At 42.4% G+C, this 26,448-nt stretch overlaps 1 protein-coding gene across 5 annotated transcripts in view; it reads left to right on the forward strand.

The window, feature by feature from the left end:
- Positions 1-5,717: 5,717 nt before the first annotated feature.
- Positions 5,718-26,448, forward strand: part of LOC115151802 (transcriptional repressor p66-alpha) — a 38,510-nt gene continuing 17,779 nt past the window's right edge. For 3 of the 5 annotated variants that reach the window (XM_029696039.1, XM_029696040.1, XM_029696041.1), the window contains exon 1: positions 5,744-5,838. The gene's annotated coding sequence lies outside the window, so the exon portion shown is untranslated. Of the gene's footprint in view, positions 5,839-26,448 lie in introns of all 5 variants that reach the window. The other 2 variants (XM_029696042.1, XM_029696043.1) reach the window with 2 other exon arrangements.

Genomic DNA, 26,448 nt, shown 5'->3' on the forward strand with positions numbered 1-26,448 from the left:
ATGTTATGTTTGGAATGGTATTTTTTAATTTGTGTATGTCCATCATCCATTTGTATAATATGTTACGAGTTTTCAATACGAATTATATGTTAAGAATTTGCTGGTAAGAATCATTCTCAGTGTGAGTAAAGATGCTACAACATAGGCCCCATAATAATACTAGATGCCTCTGTTTCATGTGATGTTGCTGCATTAGGAATCTGATGAGAAGCAGACAGAGAACTCTTTCTCTATCATTGAGGATCAGTGGAGGCTGCTGAGGGGAGAACGGAACAGAGCAAATGGAATAGCATCAAACACCTGGAAACCATGTGTTTGATATATTTGATACCATTCCACTGATTTGCTCCAGTCATTACCATGAGCCTTTTCTCCCCAATTAAGGTGCCACCAACTTCCTGTGTTGAGGATATGCAGGAGAAGTCTGTCTCTGTTGTTAAGGATGTGCAGGAGGTCTATCTCTATCTTTGAGGATGTGCAGGAGAATTCTGTCTCTGTTGTTGATGATGTGCAGGAGAAGTCTGCCTCTATCCTTGAGGTAGTGCAATAGAAGTCTATCTCTATTGTTGAGGAAGTCCAGAAGAAATGTACATCCTACAAATGCTCTGCCATCTTTGGTTCAACCAGCCACGGTGTGGAGAACAGTTCCATTGAGGAAGTCAAGGCCCCTAGTCCCTTCCATCCTGAGGACACTGGTAAGAATCATTATACCGTTATTCTTAATGTGAGTAAAATATGCTCTAAGAGTGGTCACATACTAAAATTACATACATCTGTGTGATGCTGCTACCCCAGAATGAGAGGCAGAAAAAGGAGTCTACCACTATTGTTGAGGAGAGGCAGGAGAAGTCTGCCTCATCTATTGTTCAGGAGGTCCAGGAACAGGCTGCCTCTTCCACATTATCTGCCTTTACCAGCAACAAAAATTATGCTGAGGAAGGGAACAAGTCATCTTTGTCCCTTGCAGCACATCCATCCTATGGGGACGATTCAGAGTTGGCTGCACAGAGGGAGGCTCTGAAGAAGGAGAGGGCAGCTAAAGCTGTTCTACAGGCTTCACTGGACGAGGAGCATTGCACAAACACAGCTCCGGCTGAGAGACAACAAAATTGCTTCAGACTTTAAAACGGAGCAGCGCAAGATCAAGAAGCTTGAGGCTGTGGAGCTGGAGCTGAACGGCCAATCAGGAACAGAGCAAAACCAAGGGTAATCTCTGACCAACTGGCCTCTGAGCTGGCAGAGGAACAGGGCAGGAGCCAACAGCTATGGTGAAAGACCTATAAGAGTTGAAGTCTGCTACATCTGCAGATAAAGCTCAAAGTGACCAGCTGAAAGAGAGAGAGAGGGATCTCTGAAAAGCAAGATCTGAGCTCCCAAGGGCAGGACCTGAGGGCTCAAGTAAAGGCCTTCCTTCAGGTAAATACAGATATTAGTCACCATCAAAATGACTATCAAAGGAAAAGATCTGAACTATCAAAGGAAAAGATCAGAAGACAGAAGCTCCAGGCTGACCTCGAGGCGACCAAGCATTAGAGTGTGTTGGAGGAGCTTTATGAGACCAGAGGAGTCTGCAGTGACCTGGAGGAGGCTGTGGCCTCGGAGATTGTCAAGGCTGAGAAATTCCATGAGAAGAGTCTAGCCTAGGCAAGCAAGAACAGAGTGACCTAACTTCCAGCCTGCAGACCGAGCGCAGTTGCTGCCACTGCCTGGTTGTGGAAGTTGAGGCCATGGTCCAAGACCTGAAGTCAGCTTTGGACATAGCAAAAGTCTACAGTATCCAGCTGAGTGAGAGGCTCCAGACAGAGAGCTCAGCTCTGAAGTCACAGCATCAAGCACTTATGTGGCAGCACCAAGCCCTGATGTGGCAGCACCAAGTGTTGGAGGGTGAGCATCAGGAACTCCTCTGGGATCATCACAGCCTCCTGAATACTAGGAGCTGATCTCCGAGCAGAAAACAATGGTCTCTAAACATCAAACCCTCCTAGTTCAGCATCACAGCCTCAAATCTAAGTTCCAGGACGTTGAGGCAGACTACCAGGGCCTCCAGACCAAACTCCAGACTCTGACCAGTTAGTACAGGGCCATGCAGACAAAGAACAAGGCCTTGAAGTGTATGTGCAAGAGCCTTTACTCTGACCACCAATTTCGGATCTTCGAACACAATTCTGTCCTCTCACAGTAGCAGCCCCTCCAATCAGAGCTTCAGGAGCAGCACCATAAGCTGCATTGGCAGCAGCAGGAGCACTGCAGGGTGGCTGCAGCCCTCTCAGAGGACTACCAGAACCTGGAGAAAGTGCTACAGACAGCTGACAGAGTGCTGAGCCAAATAAATAACAGTGACATTGGTTTACAAGGATACTATAGGAGGATGCTGGGAGACTGTGCTAAAAAGTATTATTGCCCCACTAAGGAAGAGGAGGAAAGGCAGGCCGGGACCAGGGCAGAGGCATCTTTGCTCCAGGGTACTCTGCAGCTGCTGGACCACAGAGAGAATAACAAAGAAAGAGGCAGCCAAAGAGATATGACCACTCACACTACTTGTACCAAAGACACTGGGCCAAAGGAACCCAAACTGTTTGGCCCCACTGAGGAAAGAAATGCCAGGAGGAAGGCCAAGTTGTCCTTGCTGAAGTCTACTCGGTGGCTGCTGGAACACAAATATAAGAACAAAGAGAGAAGCATCCAAACAGATATGACCACCCGCAATAATTAATTTTAATTTAAGGATTGTTGTTAGGCTAAGTTGTGGTTAACAGCGTGGTTTACTTTGTATGGATGTTATTTTCCTTATGCATTGAGTTTACTGATATGAATCCACTATGAATAATACAATTGCTGCTGCTAGCCAATTCCTGAGGATTTTCACAACTAGTCATCATTTTGTCGCACAACTTTTCAATTCAATAGTAATATAAGATTTGAATTTCTTGTCCACCAAGTGCAGTTATTTCATGGACCAGCAGGGGCCCCATTTGAGCTGTGTTTTGATAAACCTGATTTGAGACAGTGAATTTCAGTAACATTTGGCCCTGTCATAAAAACCCATCTGCCTTTTTGAATATACATCTCAAACTATTTTTGAATTACCACAGTTGGAAATAACAAATATATGTACACAAAGTTGGAGTACTTGCCATATTCTATTCAATGCATGTGTTTTTAAATGATTACACAGTTTTTCAATTAGTTTTGGATAGCAGTCTGAATAAACATGGTATTTGCAACCAAAGTGTTATGGAATGTTTGTCAGTAAGTGTAATTAGTGTTTATTAGAACTGAGTTCTATATTGAGAACTATATTGAGTTCATCATGACTTTTCCCACTACCATGTTCCCATTGGGCACACACTGGTTGAATCAACGTTGTTTCCTCGCCATTTCAATGAAATTACGTTGAACCAACGTGGAATAGACGTTGAATTGACGTCGGTGCCCAGTGGGTTGTGATAAATATGCTGTACTTTTATATAGCCTACATACATTTATATTATATAGATACATTGACTTAACTCGTTATTCACACTGTAGTCATCTATATTCATATTGTACTGTGCAGTTACTTAGGAATAATTTCCTTAATAGTTATCATTTTATCACTTTCATTAAATAAATTGTCCCCAACTAACTACACAGTACAATACATGAGCCCAAAAAGACAAGACAAGACATCATGTATCTTCTGGGTCCAACATGAGATTCAGAGTTGAGTTCATTTGGGGAGAGTATCATTCAGGCACAGGACAGAGGAGGATACCTTGTAAAACTAGCCTTTCCCTTTGACTGATGCGTCTGATTTGTAGATCTCTTTTAATGTTCCTTATTCAGGGGAATGCTGAATCCCTCCTGATGGTGAATTACTGCAGGGATAAATACCGACCTAATGGTCAGCCAGTAATGGTCACATGACTGTCTTTGTTACCAGTCAGCCATGCAGATGTCATGGCTGCCTTTCCTTTGATATGACTTGCACACTCAACAAGTTTACAACAATTGCTGTTCACCCCAAAAAATGCAATCAATTTTTACGAATCAGCCTCTCGATTTGTACGTCATTTTAGAAAGTAATATGTTGTTGGATTTTAGGTATGTTCATAAGTGCTGTTGGGCAGTGATGCTTGTTAGGTGATAAGTGTCAGCATAAACAGTTCTGAAATGAGACGCTTCCTGCCAAATAGTGAGTCCTGTTGATCGTGACAGGGAGGGGTACTTCCTTGTTTTGCTCCTGTACTTCAGTGGGGATTAAGTTGATAGTGCCTTGTTGCTTTAAGCCAGTGTCACACATTGTGCCGACATTGATATGACTCATCTTTTTTTTGTACTGGTTTGAAGCAATAAAGCACTATTTCTCAATTTTCTCTAAAGAACAGGTTTCTGACACTTCACACATCGCTTGACATTTGGCCCCAATTAAAATGGATTGTGCAGAGTGCATAGGTAACGTTTAATTGCTCCTGTTTCTTGAGGGTGTTTTCCCACACTGCTCCATCCAGGGAAGGGAATGTCATCAACTCCTTTAGAAGAGACTGCCAACCTTATGTGCACACAAAATCAATGCCCTTGTCTGGCCACTGCATTCTCGAGACCTAATTTGTAGTGTGATCTCAAAAGTAGTTCAAAAGAATTCCGGTGCCTTAGCTTTTTTGGGTCAAACCTGAGAGTTCAGGCATAAGATACACTTTTGGCCAATGTATGCGGTAGCATGTTTGAAGTCTTAACCATTTAAATTAATGAGGGCACCAAGGTTAGTTAGTTCGAAGACACTTCTATCGGCCCAGGTGATCAGTATTAGGTTTGGTTCACTTCAGATTGGAATTAGGTTCACAGCATTACTTAGTCAGGGGGATAATATTGATATCAATGCAGTGGGATTGTGATATTGATACGGGTCAATAATGGTGATATTCAGGGTTTGAATTGGTGGAATTTACCCCAAAATTGGATGCTTTTATTCAGCCCCCAGTTCCCACTTATGTTACTTGTCTCTGATTCCTTAGTCTCTCTCTCGTTCTCTCTCTTTCCCTCTCTCTCCCTCACTCGCTCTCAATAACTGATATGTCTGCACTGAGATACTGTTCAAAGATCCTCATGCCCCCAAAGACATGATCAGGAGAATTATTGAGATTGGTCCAGACTCATTGAAAGACAGTGGAGACATCACATAGTACATTCATACTTCTGGTATGTTACACGTTGGTATGCACCAATATTGTGTTTGTTTGTTTGTTGTTTGCTGTTGTATGGACTGTGAATGAGAGAGCTGCCCATGGTTGTTTTAGGGAGGAATCAAAGCACTGAATTGTCAAGTGCCATGATGACAATTTGAGAAATATTTACACATCATTAACCGTTTCCATTGACTAGCTATAGGACTAGATTTTTTCATTTTTTGGTAAAAAATAAATAAATGCTCAGTTAGTTTCATGGAGAGACATTAATTCATGTTAGACATTGATAATTGGTGAATTGACTGATTACAGCACTGGTGTGAGGTAGGTAGAATGATGGCAAGTATTCCTGTGGTGGTTGTGGGGCAAAGCATTGCAATGATTAGACAGGCTACTGAAAACTGGACTTTTTAAATGTGTTTTTACACACATGATATACTCAGTGGCCCTAATGTACTCCTTGTGTGACCACATGCGCATGCTTAGTGATGTGTGAGAGAGAAGCTCATTATTTGGCAACCGGAGTGGCAGCGGGCAGGGCTGAAGAGGGGATCCCCGGGATCGTTTTTTTTTTTTTTTTTTTTTTTTTTTCTTTCTTTCTTTCTTCATCGAATTACAGGAGTAAATAGTCTGTCAAAACAAGTGAAAAGCGTTACAGCGACACCTCTTCTCCGTAAGTTAAGATATCATTTCAATTGATGGGTTAAAGTAATATTGATTTTAATCAAGCAGACGAAGTTAAACTTATTCCCACTTGTTAATGTAATTATATATCCTTACCTAGCTGGCTAACTGCTGTGAGTGCTAGCCTAGGTAATGGTTTGTGTGTCTCTCGCTAGCTGTAATTAGCTAGCCACACACACACCTACTAACGTTACCAGCTAGCGACTGCAAAGTCAGAACAAACCGTCGCAAAAGTCAAAGAATGCATGTAAAATTGTACAGGTTAATATTCCAAAAGTCGGATACAAGTATGTTCTTTACAACATGCATTAAAGTAGTCCAAAAACAACAAATTGGTTTCGACTCTCAAAAAAGGGATTGCTTTATTATTATTTTTGTGACTGAATCCCGGAGTGGCTGTCTGTCTGTAACGTTACATGCGAGTGTCCGAGCGAGTTTGTTAGCTAGCCAGCCTGCCTACGTTGGCTTGTCATGAGTGGGAATTTGGTGAATCCCACCACTTACTGGTTTATATACACGAAATATTATACATTTTAAGAATAAATGTAACCCAAACGTTCTCAGGACGTGTTTAATTCTGTTCCCCGTAATAGGAATCAAGTGTCAGCTATTCTAACTTGCGACGCTAGCTCACGACCTGGCTTTAGTTAGCTATGTTGTTAGCCGGTTGGACTTTGGTGGGAGACAGGTTGTTGTTGTAAGCGACAATTTAAAAAAAACTGTATCACAGTACAACAAAGGATATTCAATAATTGTATATTTGTTATCAGAAGCCGGCATTCTCGCAGAATTGCTTGAACACGTTTTTATTTTGACGTGAAGTTGAACGTTCTCATTCATTAAAAGTGTGTGTGTGTGTGTGTATGTGTATATATATATATATATATATATATATATACACACACACACATGCTCAAAAAAATAAAGGGAACACTAAAATAACACATCCTAGATCTGAATGAATGAAATAATCTTATTAAATACTTTTTTCTTTACATAGTTGAATGTGCTGACAACAAAATCACACAAAAATAATCAATGGAAATCCAATTTATCAACCCATGGAGGTCTGGATTTGGAGTCACACTCAAAATTAAAGTGGAAAACCACACTACAGGCTGATCCAACTTTGATGTAATGTCCTTAAAACAAGTCAAAATGAGGCTCAGTTATGTGTGTGGCCTCCACATGCCTGTATGACCTCCCTACAACGCCTGGGCATGCTCCTGATGAGGTGGCGGATGGTCTCCTGAGGGATCTCCTCCCAGACCTGGACTAAAGCATCCGCCAACTCCTGGACAGTCTGTGGTGCAACGTGGCGTTGGTGGATGGAGCGAGACATGATGTCAATTTGTAAGTCGCTCTGGATAAGAGCGTCTGCTAAATGACTTAAATGTAAATGTAAATGTCCCAGATGTGCTCAATTGGATTCAGGTCTGGGGAACGGGCGGGCCAGTCCATAGCATCAATGCCTTCCTCTTGCAGGAACTGCTGACACACTCCAGCCACATGAGGTCTAGCATTGTCTTGCATTAGGAGGAACCCAGGGCCAACCGCACCAGCATATGGTCTCACAAGGGGTCTGAGGATCTCATCTCGGTACCTAATGGCAGTCAGGCTACCTCTGGCGAGCACATGGAGGGCTGTGCGGCCCCCCAAAGAAATGCCACCCCACACCATGACTGACCCACCGCCAAACCGGTCATGCTGGAGGATGTTGCAGGCAGCAGAACGTTCTCCACGGCGTCTCCAGACTCTGTCACGTCTGTCACATGCTCAGTGTGAACCTGCTTTCATCTGTGAAGAGCACAGGGCGCCAGTGGCGAATTTGCCAATCTTGGTGTTCTCTGGCAAATGCCAAACGTCCTGCACGGTGTTGGGCTGTAAGCACAACCCCCACCTGTGGATGTCGGCCCTCATACCACCCTCATGGAGTTTGTTTCTGACCGTTTGAGCAGACACATGCACATTTGTGGCCTGCTGGAGGTCATTTTGCAGGGTTCTGGCAGTGCTCCTCCTGCTCCTCCTTGCACAAAGGCGGAGGTAGCGGTCCTGCTGCTGGGTTGTTGCCCTCCTACGGCCCCCTCCACGTCTCCTGATGTACTGGCCTGTCTCCTGATGTACTGGCCTGTCTCCTGGTAGCGCCTCCATGCTCTGGACACTACGCTGACAGACACAGCAAACCTTCTTGCTACAGCTCGCATTGATGTGCCATCCTGGATGAGCTGCACTACCTGAGCCACTTGTGTGGGTTGTAAACTCCGTCTCATGCTACCACTAGAGTGAAAGCACCGCCAGCATTCAGAAGTGACCAAAACATCAGCCAGGAAGCATAGGAACTGAGAAGTGGTCTGTGGTCCCCACCTGCAGAACCACTCCTTTATTGGGGGTGTCTTGCTAATTGCCTATAATTTCCACCTGTTGTCTATTCCATTTGCACAACAGCATGTGCAATTTATTGTCAATCAGTGTTGCTTCCTAAGTGGACAGTTTGATTTCACAGAAGTGTGATTGACTTGGAGTTACATTGTGTTGTTTAAGTGTTCCCTTTATTTTTTTGAGCAGTGTGTGTGTGTATGTATATATATATATATATATATATATATACACATTTAATTACACTTTTTTTTAATGGTGGACGATGTGCCATTCAGTATGGCAAGCAAGCAGTTATCATGGTTCTGTGTCATGATTAAAGTACCCATTTGGGTAGTTCCATGTCATTTCAGCAAGCCATGACATCCACCATCTCAGAATGTTCTGACATTGTTTCTGTAGTAAACAGATACGATTAGCATACCTGCAACATTATTTTGTTGAAATATAATTTGAGTTCTGAGAAATTGATTGGAGCCAAATTGGGTAGTTTAATTTATATGATTCATATAAATAATATTATAGTCCTAAATATCCAATTTCGATCAAACTGTTTTCTAACAATGAGTAAAACATGATGAATCCAAAGAAATGGTCAAAAGCCACACACATACCCCCCACCTCAACAACGAGTGTATATAGCAGGCCTGGAATTTCGTGATTTTAGGGGCAAGGTCATTTAGTCTTCAAGAGGTGCCCATCTGCCACAGCACCAACATCTGCTAGGGCACCAAGGCCATTAACCAAAATATCCAATTCAATTGGTTTGAAAATCGAAAAACAGTAGCTATTCTGTTAAGAAAGACATAAGTGTATGTATATAAATAATTAGCCTACATGTAGTAGTGTAGGTGATAGCCTATGAATATTGGCTACAGCCCATCATGTCCAAACTGATGCTGACATAAGGGAGGCACCTGAAAATGTAGCCAAACTTTAATGAGACATTTTATTACATAATCTGAACAAAAATATAAACTCAACATGCAATCATTTCAATGATTTTACTGAGTTACAGTTCATATAAGGAAATCAGTCAATTGAAATAAATTAATTAGGCCCTAATCTATGCATTTCACATGACTGGGCAGGTGCGCAGCCACTTGGGAGCCAGGCCCAGCCAATCAGAATGAGTTCTCCCCACAAAAGGGCTTTATTACAGACAGAAATACCCCCCCAGTTTCATCAGATGTCTTGGTGGCTGGTTTCAGACGATCCCGCAGGTGAAGAAGCCGCATGTGAAGTTCCTGGGCTGGCGTGGTCACACGTGGTCTGTGGTTGTGAGACCGGTTGGACGTATTGCCAAATTATCTAAAATGACATTGGAGGTGGCTTATGGTAGAGAAATTAACATTCAATTCTCTGGCAGTAGCTCTGGTGGACATTCCTGCAGTCAACATGCCGATTGCATGCTACCTCAACTTGAGACATTTTTGGCATTGTGTTGTATGACAAAACTGCACATTTTAGTGGTCTTTTGTTGTCCCCAGCACAAGGTGAACCTGTGTAATGATCATGCTGTTTAATCAGCTTGTTGATATGCCACACCTGTCAGGGGGATGGATTATCTTGGAAAAGGAGAAATGCTCACTAACAAGGATGTAAACAAATTTGTTTACAATTTGAGCAAAATAAGATTTTTGTGGATATGGAAAATGTCTGGGATCTTGACAATTGTAATGTAGGATCATTATTAATATATAAAGGCATGGTTCTGTCCACATATTTGAGGCATGTTCATTCCGATAGGAGACTAAGGCCAGTGCCTTTTGCGCGCTGCAACATCACCCACCTTGCAATCTGAGCAGAGGCAGTCAACATTTTGAAACTATTGAACCATAAATGTAATTGTTTAAAATCTGGATGTGGAAGGTCTTGCCATGTTCCAACCATAGGAATATTAAGGAGATTATTTTAGAAACACTTCTTCATATGCCATTGAAACCAGTATTTCTCTCATGTTCTCAACTGTCTTTCATTGTCCAGCAGCCAAAGACACAACCTAGTCATATTTCCAACCCATGCTTGTTGTTGCATCTTTAGATTTTCCCTCTATTACATTTCTGAAGGATATTTTCATTTGTCATATGAAACCGCTCGCATTTGCAGTGCACTTTTGAGAAAGAGAAAAAAGAATCACCTGATAGCCGGAACAGCATCATCTAGTGGTCATAACCTGGTAATATCAGGATGTAGGACGGGACATAAAACTAACATAAACCTAACTAATCCACATTCATGGCAAGCTAACGAGTAATTTCTCTGAACAGGGGGGAAAAAAACCCAAATTGAGTGGGAATACATTACAAAGGATGACGAAACAATACTCAGAGCCACAGCTCCATACTAAACTCAGCAAAAAAAGAAACGTCCTCTTGCTGACAATAAACGCAGTTGACAGCGAACTTAACATGTGTAAATATTTGTATGAACATAACAAGATTCAACAACTGAGACATAAACTGAACATGTTCCACAGACATGTGACTAACAGAAATTGAATAATGTGTCCCTGAACAAAGGGGGGGTCAAAATCAAAAGTAACAGTCAGTATCTGGTGTGGCCCCCAGCTGCATTAAGTACTGCAGTGCATCTCCTCATGGACTGCACCAGATTTGCCAGTTCTTGCTGTGAGATGTTACCCCACTCTTCCACCAAGGCACCTGCAAGTTCCCGGACATTTCTGGGGGGAATGGCCCTAGCCCTCACCCTCTAATCCAACAGGTCCCAGACGTGCTCAGTGGGATTGAGATCCGGGCTCTTCGCTGGCCATGGCAGACACTGACGTTCCTGTCTTGCAGGAAATCATGCATAGAACGAGCAGTATGGCTGGTGGCATTGTCATGCTAGAGGGTCCTGTCAGGATGAGCCTGCAGGAAGGGTACCACATGAGGGAGGAGGATGTCTTCCCTGTAACGCACAGCGTTGAGATTGCCTGCAATAACAACAAGCTCAGTCCGATGATGCTGTGACACACCGCCCCAGACCATGACGGACCCTCCAAATCGATCCCGCTCCAGAGTACAGGCCTCGGTGTAACGCTCATTCCTTCGACGATAAATGCGAATCCGACCATCACCCCTGGTGAGACAAAATCGCGACTAGTCAGTGAAGAGCACTTTTTGCCAGTCCTGTCTGGTCCAGCGACGGTTGGTTTGTGCCCATAGGCGACGTTGTTGCCGGTGAAGTCTGGTGAGGACCTGCCTTACAACAGGCCTACAAGTCCTCAGTCCAGCCTCTTTCAGCCTATTGCGGACAGTCTGAGCACTGATGGAGGGATTGTGCGTTCCTGGTGTAACTCGGGCAGTTGTTGTTGCCATCCTGTACCTGTCCCGCAGGTGTGATGTTCGGATGTACCGATCCTGTGCAGGTGTTGTTACACGTGGTCTGCCACTGTGAGGATGATCAGCTGTCCGTCCTGTCTCCCAATAGCACTGTCTTAGGCGTCTCACAGTACGGACGTTGCAATTCATTGCCCTGGCCACATCTGCAGTCCTCATGCCTCCTTGCAGCATGCCTAAGGCACATTCATGCAGGGACCCTGGGCATCTTTTGGTGTTTTTCAAAGTCAGTAGAAAGGCTTCTTTATAGTGTACTAAGTTTTCATAACTGTGACCTTAATTGCCTACCGTCTGTAAATTGTTAGTGTCTTAGCGACTTTTCCACAGATGCATGCACATTAATTGTTTATGGTTCATTGAACAAGCATGGGAAACAGTGTTTAAACCCTTTACAATAAAGATCTGTGAAGTTGTTTGGATTTTTACGAATTATCTTTGAACGACAGGGTCCTGAAAAATATTGTTTCTTTTTTTTCTGAGTCTACTTTTCAGACTTACAGAACTGATACTATACACTGAGTATACAAAACATGAAGAACACCTGCTCTTTCCATGATATAGACTGACCAGCTGAATCCAGATGAAAGCAAAGATCCCTTATTGATGTCACTTGTTAAATCCACTTCAATCAGTTTAGATGAAGGGGAGGAGGACAGGTTATAGAATGATTTTGAAGCTTTGAGGCAGCTAAGACATGGATTGTGTATGTGTGCCATTCAGAGGGTGAATGGGGAAGACAAAATATTTTAGTGCCTTTGAACGGGGTATGGTAGTAAGGTCCAGGCGCACCAGTTTACCCCAAAAATTGCAAGGCTGCTGGGTTTTTCATGCTCAACAGTTTCCTGTGTGTATCAAGAATGGTCCACCATCCAAAGGACATCCAGCCAACTTGACACAACTGTGGGAAGCATTGGAGTCAACATGGGCCAGCATCACCTTGTAGAGTCCATTCCCCATCGAATTGATGCTATTCTGATGGCAAAAGGGGGGTGGGGTGCGCAACTCAATATTAGGTGTACTTAATGTTTGGTATACTCAGTGAATACTTGTTGGTGGGGGTGCAACTCAATATTAGGTGTACTTCATGTTTGGTATACTCAGTGAATACTTGTTGTTGGGGGTTGATCCGTGGGTAGCTTTTGCCCATTTCTTTGGATTCTTAATATCTAATTCATTGTTGGAAAAAGTTTGGTCCAAATCGGATGTTGATGTACTATAGTTATAGAATATTATTTGAAATTAAAATGGACAATTTGGGTGCAATAAATTTGCTTAATTTCTCATAAATCAGTTTATCTTTCAGCAAAATAATGTTGCAGGAATGTTTAATCTTATCGGTGTCTAACAACCTAAACAATTGTATCTCGTGACGGGCCATAGAGCTGACTGAGTAGCGGTGCCCCTTCTTGTTGAAAAACTCTTTAAAGAACGAGGCAATCAGACACGCATGACTCGGCTTACTTGTAATCCATAGGTGCTGCATCAGGGTAGAACATTAGAGCAAACTAATACTAGACTGGACCACATTGATAAAGAAAAGTTGAAGTGAGTGAAATTATGTTTTGCTTCTCATTTTAGTGGGTTCTTTTCTACCCTTCCATCCCCACAGTCCTCAGCCTTTACTCTCTTCTGGATTTAAGCAAAGCTTTTCAAAGACCTGAGGGTGTACCCAAATTCCCATTGAGCTATTATTCCAGCATTGTGTGGATCTGTAGCCTATTATTTTAGAAGAGTCATAACTGGAGAAGTAAAGCCACATTGAACTTGATTAGAGGACTGAATTGCACTGCAGGCAGCTACCGATGCCTCATATGGGTGATGACTTTCATTAGAAGCCAGTGTGTCTGTCGTAATTCAAGTGACCACAAAGTAACAGTTCCTGTTGCAGTGTGACTGTAAATTGTTTTGTGGTGACATTAAAAAGGGACTTTATCTCATTGCACATTGTCACCAGATGGGCTTACCTTTTCTCATAAGATTGATGCGCTATGGACACTCGACCTCGTTAGGTCATTTTACCTCCGTCTGAGAGGTTAGTATGTAGTGGTTATTACTATAGGCGTAGTATGTTCATCCATTGTTGAGAAAGCTTACAGAATGCATGGGATAGAAATGTTTTATTTGTTTGGTGCTTATCTAGCATCCATTTCAGCGCCGCAGAGAGCAAGCTGGACCTCCTGATTTCCCAGCGAGATGTCAGACCCTCCTCAGCTGATTAATGACTGGAGATTCACTGATAGAGGGGCGCCTCTGTGATAATACAATTTTCAACTCTGCGTCGGTCGCTTGTAATGCTCCTCAATTTAGGGCTAATTTAGAAGCCTACTGCACTATATGGAGGGGTGAATATTGTTTCCATCCATCCATATGTCTGGCTGACATATTATAATAGCAAAGCAGCAGGGCAGCTTCAAGGACAGCAGTGGGAAATGGAACCGATTGATTGTTGAACAGGCCGTAGCATGGTCATCTTGAGCGAAGAGGTTATAAGGGAATGGGATACGACTATGGATTGGCCGCCGGTCAGATAAAGAGATGGGAGATGGAGGGCTGGTGTCCTCTCTCTGCTGTGATCACTGGCCAGGGAAGTGTACAGTGTCATCGAGTAGTTAACAGGAAATGCAGGAGGGCCAGCTGCACATGGTCTGAGTCAACCAGTCATAAGCTTTGGTTCCCTGAGACCAGCTTCCTGACACTGTAGGGAGGTAGTCATGGAGGATGGGTTTCTTCAGAAGAGACTTCATTAGCAAATTTGATGCGCATGTTACCACTAGAGCTCCAGGGAGGGAGCAAATGCCAAAATGTCCCTATGATATGTCACATAATGTGGCCCTGTTTAATGATTCCTAAACATTTTTCAGAGGGCAACACGTCAGGCTGTCTCTATTGGGATCTGTCCTGTGGCGGTATTGTGCACATTTCTAGGCTATGCCTTGTCTATCCATAAGTTTGTTTTCTTTGTACTGAGAGAATAGGCCTACTATAGGACATTCGCTGTGTTGGTCACCAGATCTTACCAACCCTCAGGCCCTAAACTATTCTGAGAGGTGGGGGAGGAATCTCATGTCTGTACTCTTCATGTTTACCCTGTTGGACTTCATATTGACTCAACTGTGTGTACCAAGTCTCCAGTTTCCTCCTGTCAGAAACAGAACAGCTCTACCACTTGAGGAACACTGTGTTTGTGCTGGATCCAGCCTAAACCTGGTAATCCAGAACAGAATAGAACTTCAGGGATCAGGTGCGTGGATGGTCAATATAGATGTGAACGCTGACCAATGAGCCTTAGTTTTAGGAAGAAGAGAGCACTCCACTTCGGGTCTGTCACAATAGCATCTTTCTCTCATTGACTCCTCTGCACTGGTTTGACAGGTGAAGGGAACAGGACAGAATTCTACCAAGAAATTGCTTTCACTTGACCTATTTAATTCAGATCATGGATGGCAGAGGAAGATTGTTTTATTTTTAAATGCGCCCTTGATGACTGAGTCGTGTACTTAGTGCAGGCCATCATCTTCAACATGGCAACTCATTGCCCAGAGGGTCACCAGGCAGCTCAATTCAAGCATGGTTCCTCATTGTGTAGATTCACAAATGAGAGGCTCCACTCTTTCAACATGAAGCTGTGAAGCTCATCAGACATTTGGGGTTGGCTCTGGTATTCCATAGAGAAATCACCACCTGTTAACCAGGTAGGTAGGCCATATGGGCTATTCAAGAATGATGTGCTTGTGTCCACTGGTGTCCTATATATTTATTGAGTTGTGACTTTTTATGAGAACCACATGACTGCATCAACTGTTATCATTGTGTCCTCTATTTTCACATGATTAATGCATTGAGTTGACTAGCGGACAGATGTTTGCGACATCATAAAAATAAACTCATGGAAACTGTTACAAAATGTGATTACACTCCTTCTCTGGAATGCCTCAGAACATTCTCAATTACTCCAGGTTTAGCAAGAGCCGTGGATGAAGAAGCAAGGGCTATGGCATTGCTACATTTTTCCAGTTCTTCTCCTAACAATAGCTCCCACTGTCTGTTTTAACTGGCCAGTGCTGACATGGCAACTCTGGAACACTCAGTGCGGCAGCCACACTAATACAGCATCAAGGCACTCATCCAAGAGGGGGACTAAGCATCCGGGTGTCCTGCTGCCTGCCTGTGTCGCAACCAGGCCAGCTAGCTGTGTACTGAGCTGATGTCACACTAGTGTAGGTGCTGACTGAGCTTCATCTAGCCCACCTATAGAATGTCACTGTCACAGCTTCAATAGCTGCCTGCGTAAATGCTTAGGAGCAGGCTTCCAGGTAGGCAGTAGTGCTGTAGGTCGGTTACTGTTTTTTTTGGTTGCTGTGGATGTGACACAATAGGAGTGTGTAGTCTTTTGTTCATTGGGATACCCTCTGTCTGTTCAGTGCTGTGGGAGAGAACTCCGAAGTAGTCTGCTCGGTTGGGAAGTGCTGTCTGTTCAGTGCTGTAGGAGAGAACAATTTTTTTTTCATGCCCACTTCCTCCCGCAGGCCATTTTCAAGAAATGTAATCTGATATGATTGAGTGTGGAGAGTCTTTGGGTATGGCTGTCTAGATTTGGGGGATTTGTGATGTGCGTTTTGAAGTAATTTAGCTGAAATGCGAGATTATCACTCATAGGATAGTCTGTGCAGATCACATATCCCTTGTCACCAGGAACGTGTGGTTTGAAGGTTAAATTCAATAGGAAACTTATCCCAAGCCACCTTGTTTGGTACAATTGCAATCGGTTGTGGCTATACATTTGCCTTGTTGTGGATTCCTTCAAGGCTTGGTTCGAGATCAATGTTAGCAAATACTTCGAACTTTTTGTAGAGTTCCAGGAGGGCAACTCGTGGTTGCGGAGTGAATGGCTGGATGTCTCAGGGCTTAGAGTTCTGTATTTGATGTAGGGATAAGTAATCCCTGATGTTGATAGATACTAGAGGTTGACCGGTTAATCGGAATGGCCGATTTAATTAGGGCCGATTTCAAGTTTTCAATCGGAAATCGGTATTTTTGGACACCGATTTGGCTGAATTTTTTTATTATTATTTTTTTGATATATATATATATATATATATATATATATATATATATATTAATTTCTTATTTTTTTTACACCTTTATTTAACTAGGCAAGTCAGTTAAGAACACATTCTTATTTTCAATGACGGCCTAGGAACGGTGGGTTAACTGCCTTGTTCAGGGGCAGAACGACAGATTTTTACCTTGTCAGCTCGGGGATTCAATCTTGCAACCTTACGGTTAACTAGTCCAATGCTCTAACCACCTGCTTTACATTGCACTCCACGAGGAGCCTGCCAGTTACGTGAATGCAGTAAGAAGCCAAGGTAAGTTGCTAGCTAGCATTAAACTTATCTTATAAAAAACAATCATAATCACTAGTTAACTACACATGGTTGATGATATTACTAGTTTTTCTAGGCTGTCCTGCGTTGCATATAATCGATGCGGTGCGCATTCGCGAAAAAGGACTGTCGTTGCTCCAATGTGTGCCTAACCATAAACATCAATGTCTTTCTTAAAATCAATACACAAGTATATATTTTTAAACCTGCATATTTAGTTAATATTGCCTGCTAACATGAATTTCTTTTAACTAGGGAAAATGTGTCACCTCTTGCAACAGAGTCAGGGTATATGCAGCAGTTTGGGCCGCCTGGCTCGTTGCGAACTGTGTGAAGACTATTTCTTCCTAACAAAGACAGCCAACTGCACCAAACGGGGGATGATTTAACAAAGGCGCATTTGCGAAAAAAGCACAATCGTTGTACCTAACCATAAACATCAATGCCTTTCTTAAAATCAATACACAGAAGTATATATTTTTAAACCTGCATATTTAGCTAAAATAAATCCAGGTTAGCAGGCAATATTAACTAGGTGAAATTGTGTCACTTCTTTTGCGTTCATTGCATGCAGAGTCAGGGTATATGCAACAGTTTGGGCCGCCTGGCTCGTTGCGAACTAATTTGCCAGAATTTTACGTAATTATGACATAACATTGAAGGTTGTGCAATGTAACAGGAATATTTAAACTTATGGATGCCACCCGTTAGATAAAATACGGAACGGTTCCGTATTTCACTGAAAGAATAAACGTTTTGTTTTCGAGATGATAGTTTACGGATTCGACCATATTAATGACCTAAAGGCTCGTATTTCTGTGTGTTTTATTATATTATAATTAAGTCTATGATTTAATAGAGCAGTCTGACTGAGTGGTGGTAGGCACCAGCAGGCTTGTAAGCATTCATTCAAACAGCACTTTCGTGCATTTTGTCAGCAGCTCTTCGCAATGCTTCAAGCATTGCGCTGTTTATGACTTCAAGCCTATCAACTCCCGAGATTAGGCTGGTGTAACCAATGTGAAATGGCTAGCTAGTTAGCGGGGTGTGTGCTAATAGCATTTCAAACGTCAATCGCTCTGAGACTTGGAGTAGTTGTTCCCCTTGCTCTGCATGGGTAACGCTGCTTCGAGGGTGGCTGTTATCGATGTGTTCCTGGTTCGAGTCCAGGTAGGAGCGAGGAGAGGGACGGAATACTGGCAATACTACACTGGCAATACTAAAGTGCCTATAAGAACATCCAATAGTCAAAGGTATATGAAATACAAATCGTATAGAGAGAAATAGTCCTATAATTCCTATAATAACTACAACCTAAAACTTCTTACCTGGGAATATTGAAGACTCATGTTAAAAGGAACCACCAGCTTTCATATGTTCTCATGTTCTGAGCAAGGAACTTAAACGTTAGCTTTCTTACATGGCACATATTGCACTTTTACTTTCTTCTCCAACACTTTGTTTTTGCATTATTTAAACCAAATTGAACATGTTTCATTATTTATTTGAGGCTAAATTGATTTTATTGATGTATTATATTAAGTTAAAATAAGTGTTCATTCAGCATTGTTGTAATTGTCATTATCACAAAAAAAAGAAAAAAGAAATCGGCCGATTTAATCGGTATCGGCTTTAGGTTGGCCCGCAAATAATCGGTATCGGCGTTGATAAAAAAAGCATAATCGGTCGACCTCTAATAGATACTGTATGATGATTTAAGGGAATTTGCATCAAGATTCACAAACACCTGTAACAGAATAGATTTAAAGGGATATGTTAGTATGTTAATTCGTCTACTGTTGATGTGGTCCCAAAAAGTAAAGTTCTTCTGAGTTAAGCTAGGCCTAGTCATTGTTTGCTCGGAGTCAGCACTGACCTATAACCTACTGTAACCCTCCACTTGAAGTTATGGAGAATCAGGGTCCTGTAGTTGACCATAAGCAGGGTAAGCCGAACTTCAATGGAGCTGCTGCCATTAAAATTCATGACTTCAAGGCAAAACAAGTCTAGTCTAGCTGGTCAGTTTATCCACTGGCTGGTTCATCATGAAGATCAGATGGTTAATGGAATCAGAGGTACAGCTGCTGGTTTTTCATTCTATTTATGATATGAGTTCATCTGCTCTTAATGTCCCAATGTAGTGCATGCCGCGCCTTAATCGGCCTGAATCGTGATTGTAAACACTGTCAACTAGTCCTGTCCTTCTCCGAGACTGGGAGTGTGTGTGTGTGTGTGTGCATGTATGGGGGGGGGGCAGTGTTCTTGGTGTTTGTGAGTGATAGTCTGTTCCGTGTGTGTGTCAGTGTGTGCATGTGCGCATTCCTTTGTGGTCACGTGTAGGGGTCTGGCTGCACTTCCTTGGCTTTGCCCATGCCGTTTGTCGTCATGTTGCTAAGTGGAATCCAGGTGGAGCCTAACTGGCAGATGCAGGGTTAAAGGCTTCCATTTTGTTAGGTAACACCCTAATGGCCTGATCTGTCAGTGGTGTTAAAATGGCAGTACTTAACCCTTGGCGTTCAGTACCGAACCAGTAGGGGCACCTTCTCTGCCTCTAGGCTGCCACAACCAATAGGAGAGAGAACGAGGGAGAGTGAGGACGCAGAAGAGCAAGAGTTTTTGTCAGTGTACAGTAGATCTATGGCCAGGCTAGTCACCCCTCCCCCACCACCCAGTCAGCTTGCTCCCTCTCTCACACACTCTGTCTCTCTGTTTAGTACCCATGTACTCAGTTTGGTGAAGCCAGATTAAGCAATGTTTTTTTTGTTGCACAATCAGATATTCCAAAGACAGCACTGGGTTCAGTGGGTTTACTTTCCAGTTTCTTTCAAAATTGATTCAGTAATTTGGACATGTCCTTCTCAACCTAAATGTGATCTGTAGTGACCTCAAATTAATAATCAAACAGAAATTAATTGTGCGTTAATCAAATCTAGAACGATACATATTTTGAGTCAACGTATCACAGGGAAGAGAAACTAATTGCATGGGAAGGAGATTCATGGCTTTGTTTGCAGCCCATTTTATTGGGCAATATTATACTGTTGTTCCCTTCTCCCTGGATCCAATAGAGCCTGTATTCAAAAGCATCCATGTGCTTTAATTGCCATGTCCAGTCCCTAGGGAAGATCAATACATCCAAAAGATCAGATAGTAGATGCTAGCTACCTGAGGAAATGGATCAATCGTAATACTCCGTCTCCCTAAAGGACTGCCCATGAAATTAGAATGAGCTCATTGGAGAGTCAAACCAGGTCGTATGTTCTTTATGATCTCCATCTTGCCTAGTGTATTATAGCCATTGTTTCTAGCAGGAATCGCTGGACATGGAATAATTCACTTCAATTCTAATGGTAAATTGCACATTGGTAAGAAGTCGTCAACAGTACAGGTCTGCAATCAAAGTATGAAAGCGAAAAATGACTGGTGTGTGTGTGCAGCTTCATTTTGCTTGCGATCTGGGTGGAAATTGGACGATGCAATAAAAAGCAACACCAATGTTGGTGTGTTTTAATGTTCATCTGAATGCACATGTGATCAGACTGCTAGGTGGCCTGTTGCTCCTCTGGCTGTCTCTCTCTCTCTTGCTGGCTAGATCTGTCCCAGGCCTTGTTTTCTACCGGAGACCTTAGAGTCCTCGCCATAATCTCTAGGGAACACAAACCAGTAATCTCTCTCCACTCTATCTCTTTGGAAATTTGCATGCAACTCCATTATCAATGTAATGAATCTTGTAGGGATGGGCACTGTACTGATAGTGCAGTTAATTTGATGCTGAGAGCTCTAACGTTATGTACGCTTGCTGGTATCACTATGCAAATGCATGCAATAGTGCAATAAATTAGTGCCCTTAACCATTGTCATTATGAGACCTGAGATGATGGTTTGCATTTAGAATGTGTAGATTAACACTGACTGTTTTTATCAAGACTAATTAAAGCATTAATTTTCTGTCTCTTAAGTTACCATCATCTTCGCAAACAGGTAGCACTTTATAACGTGTTATGTGCTGAGAGTATCAACACAGTGACAGTGGTTCTCACCCCTCTCCCAAATGTGGTGTACAAACTTGAATGGAGGATTTTTTATTTACATTTTATTTTATTTCACCTTTATTTAACCAGGTAGGCAAGTTGAGAACAAGTTCTCATTTACAATTGCGACCTGGCCAAGATAAAGCAAAGCAGTTCGACACAAACAACAACACAGAGTTACACATGGAATAAAACAAACATACAGTAGAAAAATAAGTCTATATACAATGTGAGCAGATGAGGTGAGATAAGGGAGGTAAAAGCAAAAAAGGCCATGGTGGCAAAGTAAATACAATATAGCAAGTAAAACACTGGAATGGTAGATTTGTAGTGGAAGAAAGTAGAAATACAATTAATGGGGTGCAAAGGAGCTAAATAAATAAATACAGTAGGGGAAGTGGTAGTTGTTTGGGCTAAATTATAGATGGGCTATGCACAGGTGCAGTGATCTGTGAGCTGCTCTGACAGCTGGTGCTTAAAGCTAGTGAGGGAGATAAGTGTTTCCAGTTTCAGAGATTTTTGTTTTGATTGAGATGTGATGGTGTTTAGCTTGCCTGAAATTCATAATTTTGTCAGATCTGTCACTTCCTTTATTTAACATTACCCTTACAGGTGTTTTGATTAAATTGTCAGTCTCCCAAATTCCTCTGTATTTTACTGACTGACACTGGAGTTGCCAGATATTGCCTAATGCCACTCATTGATTCTGTACTGAACAAAAATATAAATGCAACATGCAACAATTTCAACGATTTTACTGAGTTACAGTTCATATAAGGAAATCAGTCAATTGAAATAAATTAATTAGGCCCTAATCTATGCATTTCACATGACTGGGCAGGTGCGCAGCCACTTGGGAGCCAGGCCCAGCCAATCAGAATGAGTTCTCCCCACAAAAGGGCTTTATTACAGACAGAAATACTCCCCAGCTGTCTGGGTGGCTGGTCTCAGACGATCCCACAGGTGAATTTGCCGGATGTGGAGGTCCTGGGCTGGCGTGGTCACACGTGGTCTGCGGTTGTGAGGCCGGTTGAACGTACTGCCAAATTCTCTGTCACATTGGAGGTGCCTTATGGTAGAGAAATTAACATTCAATTATCTGGCAATAGCTCTGGTGGACATTCCTGAAGTTAACATGCCAATTGCACACTACCTTTTGTGTGACAAAACTGCACATTTTAGTGGCCTTTCATTGTCCCCCAGCACAAGGTGCATCTGTGTAATCATCATGCTGTTTAATAAGCTTCTTGATATGCCACACCTGTCAGGTGGATGGATTATCTTGGCAAAGGAGAAATGCTCACTAACAGGGATGTAAATAAATGTGTGCACAAAATGAGAGAAATATGCTTTTTGTGTATATGAAATTTCTGTTTTATTTCAGCTCATGAAACATGGGACCAACACTTTACATGTTGCATTTATATTTTTGTTCTGTATAGATCCATAGTTGGTCCTCTGCCTACAGCAAGATAATGATCTCCCCTTAATTTCAAAGTAAACATGTTTTTTAGTCTGTTGTCCTGGCCAAGTAGTGAAAGAAATCCTGAACTCATATTTTCATGATGAAATGTTTTTAATGTTCTTGAATAGAGGTCACTGACTGAAAGCAGTGCCTACACAGTAACACTCTGTTGATTGACACCCGAGTGCTATAGTGAAAAGCACAAATGAATGTAATTATCAATCTGTCCTTGTATGGGCTCTAAGCTCTCTTTCATCATTCCACTTCTTCCTGGTTCCTTCCTGCAATCACCTGCTTCCAAAACGCTCTCTCAGCCCCGTATCAGTGCAGATGACAGGCTGAAAGACTGATGCAATGTTATTTCTGAGTCACTCGTGTCGCTTTGAAAGACAGTGAATGTATAGACTCTTTTACGTTCCTTTTAGTACATGTGTTTTAGCTGTACTCTACTGCTTTTTTCTGCTATCTGATTTATTTTCCTGTCATCCCAGGGGTTGTCTAATGCGAAATCTCCTGATTTTCTCACATAGATAGACATTGCTTGGTGAAAAGCAAATGAGCTTCAATGGGGTGGTAGATAGGCTGAGTGTGATGTAACAGTTGAGGACGGACACATATTGTGCATCTCCATCTTGAACGCACACACGCTGATGTTCTATTTGGTCTCCTCCCTTTGTTGCTTAGAAGCAGGGCCTACAGCACAGTGGATGTTGCATCTTCATGATGCCATCCATTTCCTATGAGACGTCTCTAGCCACGCGCCATGGAGACAGACCCCGACACACTGCGTGATGCACGCCTGAGCTACAAACAAGAATAGCTCCCTTAGAGATGACTCCAGTGGATGTCATCAGCAGGGAGGGCATTGAGGCGGCCATTCTGGCTCCTATGATTCTCATGTAGACCGACACCAAGAGCAGTTCATACGTGCTTGCAATGTGAGCTTGAGGCAGTATAATTGTTTGAAACCTGAAGGTTTTACTTCACATCAAATAATGAGGCAAGTCTTACCTTGCTACATACTACACTGTATCGTGCCCCTCAGGTCCTGCGGACATTTTAGGCCCTGATGTCCCTGGTTGCATTCAGGGAGCGCATTCAGCGACCACCAGTCCCTTCCAGGGTCACTGTGTGTTAATGTGTGGGCTCAAGTTTTATTTGTCACATACTTCGTAAACAACCGGTGTAGACTAACACAGTGAAATGCTTACTTAAGGGTCCTTTTCCAACAATGCAGAGTTGAAGATAAAATAGAAATAGTGACATGAGGAATAAACACAGTGAATAACAATAACGAGTAAAAATAGCATGGCTATATACAGGGAGTACCAGTACTGAGTTGTTGTGCAGGGTTACAAGGTTATACAGTACATTTGTAAAGTATTCAGAACACTTTACTTTTTCCACATTTTGTTACGTTACAGCCGTATTCTAAAATTGACTAAATAGTTTTTTCACCCTCTAATCCACACACACTACCCCATATTGACAAAGTAAATCAGATTTTTATAAATGTTTGCAAATTTATAAAAACATAAATTAAATGCAATCACATTTGCATAAGTATTCAGACCCTTTGCTGTGAGACTTGAAATTTAGCTCCGGTGCATCCTGTTTCCATTGATCATTCTTGATGTTTCTACAACTTGTTTGGAGTCCACCTGTGGTAAATTAAATTGATTGGACATAATTTGGAAAGGCACACGCCTGTCTATACAAGGTCCCATAGTTGAAAGTGCATGTCAGAGCAAAAACCAAGCCATGAGGTCAAAGGAATTGTCCATAGAGCTCCGAGATAGGATTGTGTGAAGGCACAGATCAGCATTGAAGGTCCCCAAGAACACAGTGGCCTCCATCATTCTTAAATGGAAGAAGTTTGGAACCACCAAGACTCTTCACTTCCTGACAGAGGACCATTGGAGGCTGTTTACTTTAGCCTAAGCATCAGTGCTAGGAGTGGCTGGGATTGGTATCCTGGCCTGCATGTATGTGCGGCTATCAATTACTCAAAAGTCCAAGCACCTGTCTGACCTCTAAAATATATGGATCTTCTTTTGTTCTCATGTGTGCCTCAAATAAGTCGTGGGAATTGAACCCCATCCCAACCAGCATTTGAGAATTTCAGACTGATCCACTCAACTCATTTACGGTTCCAATGAACTGGCAATCAAGTGGTTTTTGACAACAAAAGCTCACTTGTGACAAAGTGAACTGCACACACTTGACAAGCCCTAGCTGAATGTGTGGACCTTCTGAATAAAGTATTCATAGATTTAGCTAACAGTCATCAAAGCAAATGACTGGAGACATGTCTATCCTTAACCTTGACATGGAGCACTAGACTGGTGAATGTGTTTTTTGTGCTAGTGTCAAGATGACATGACAATAGCCCTGTTGCAGAAAGTAGCCTGAGTGGCTGAGTGTTTAGGCCGGCCTTGTACACTCTTCAAGGTACACCAGAGTGTGATCTGTTTTGATGTGAGCCATAGCAGTGATGTTTTCAAGCATGTAAAGCCCTGATTCTAATGTGCCAGCACATTCATAGGGCACAGTTTCTGACACTAATTGAACATGGTCAACATTCTGGTCTCCAGATGTTAAAGAGTAAACCAGGTTCAGAGCACTGGTGGATGTTTTATTCTAAAGCAGGGATGGGCAACATGAGGGGCTGCAGTGGCTCACAGGTCTGCGTACCCACATCCAAACCTACACATCAGATTTTCCGTTAGAAAAATGTGGCACGGGACATTTGACCGGCAGCATTTTAATTTACTGGACATTTGAGAAATTTACCGGACCCATATGCATTGGGTTTGTGTAGGGCGTCCATCCACGGTGCTCAGAATGACAGAACTCACATTTACAACATGCAACGAGGTGCATCCTTACGAATTCTGCTTTGCGTTTGAAGATGTTGGAATAAATGTCCACATTTTACTTTTCCTCAGCCAACAAGACAAGTAATGAACAGCAAAATCACTACTCTGTCAATCTACTATCCCCATGAAGAAAAGTGTACCAATTCTATTGGTCAGCTTGTCGTTCTGTGTGAGAAAGAAACGGCCTATTCCAAACAAACTCTGGGACAGTTGTGGAATGGTAGATCCCAAATTCATACAACCGGTAGGCCTACGCTACATAAAACATTTTTTAAAATATATTTTTGAAACGAGGCTGATGCAGCAGATCAGAACGTTTTAGCTTAATGTTGATTAACTATTATTTCTCCACATTATAAGCGCAGCAATTCGCACAAGGCAGTAGGCTATGTGTTTGAATGTTCGTTCCATAATGCTGTTAGTGGAAAAACACTTGTCAGAAGCGCACCGCACATGGGAGAGGTTTTTTGACACAGAGATGAAAATATCCGGGGACATCTAAAGATTCAACAACTAGCATGGGTTGCTAATATGATTAGGATTGTGCCTTTTGGCTACTGGACAAATATAGAAATTGAGGGAAATAGGCTACTGGTTTCAATGGCATATGGTAGTCTTTATAAAATTGCTTTCACGGTTGGTCGTATTTTGGCTAGGCTACTTTGAAGTGAGGTAAAGATACCTCAAGATATGTAGTAAAACGTTCAGGTTTCAAACAATTAAATATGTTTTCAAAATGCATACTGCCTCCAGCTCATTGCAAAGTGGTGTGTGACGCGCTGAAGCCTGCCTACCGTTATATGCACTGGAATGGGAAGTGCACTTCAGTTGTCTGTTGAGAAATAAAGATAGTAGCTATTTTTTAATGATGGCTATCAAAACTGTTTTTAATATTAGGCAATGATTGGGCTTATAAAACATATTACCTCAACTACCTCGTACCCTTGCACATTGCCTCAGTACCGGTGGCCCAGTTGGTAGAGCATGGTGTGTGCAACGCCAGGGTTGTGGGTTCGATTCCCACGTGGGGCCAGTACAAAAAAATAAAATAAATGCTTGTATGAAATGTATGCATTCACTACTGTAAGTCGCTCTGGATAAGAGCATCTGCTAAATGACT

The sequence above is a fragment of the Salmo trutta genome, chromosome 17, assembly GCF_901001165.1.
Source record: "Salmo trutta chromosome 17, fSalTru1.1, whole genome shotgun sequence".
In the NCBI taxonomy this organism is placed as follows: domain Eukaryota; kingdom Metazoa; phylum Chordata; class Actinopteri; order Salmoniformes; family Salmonidae; genus Salmo; species Salmo trutta.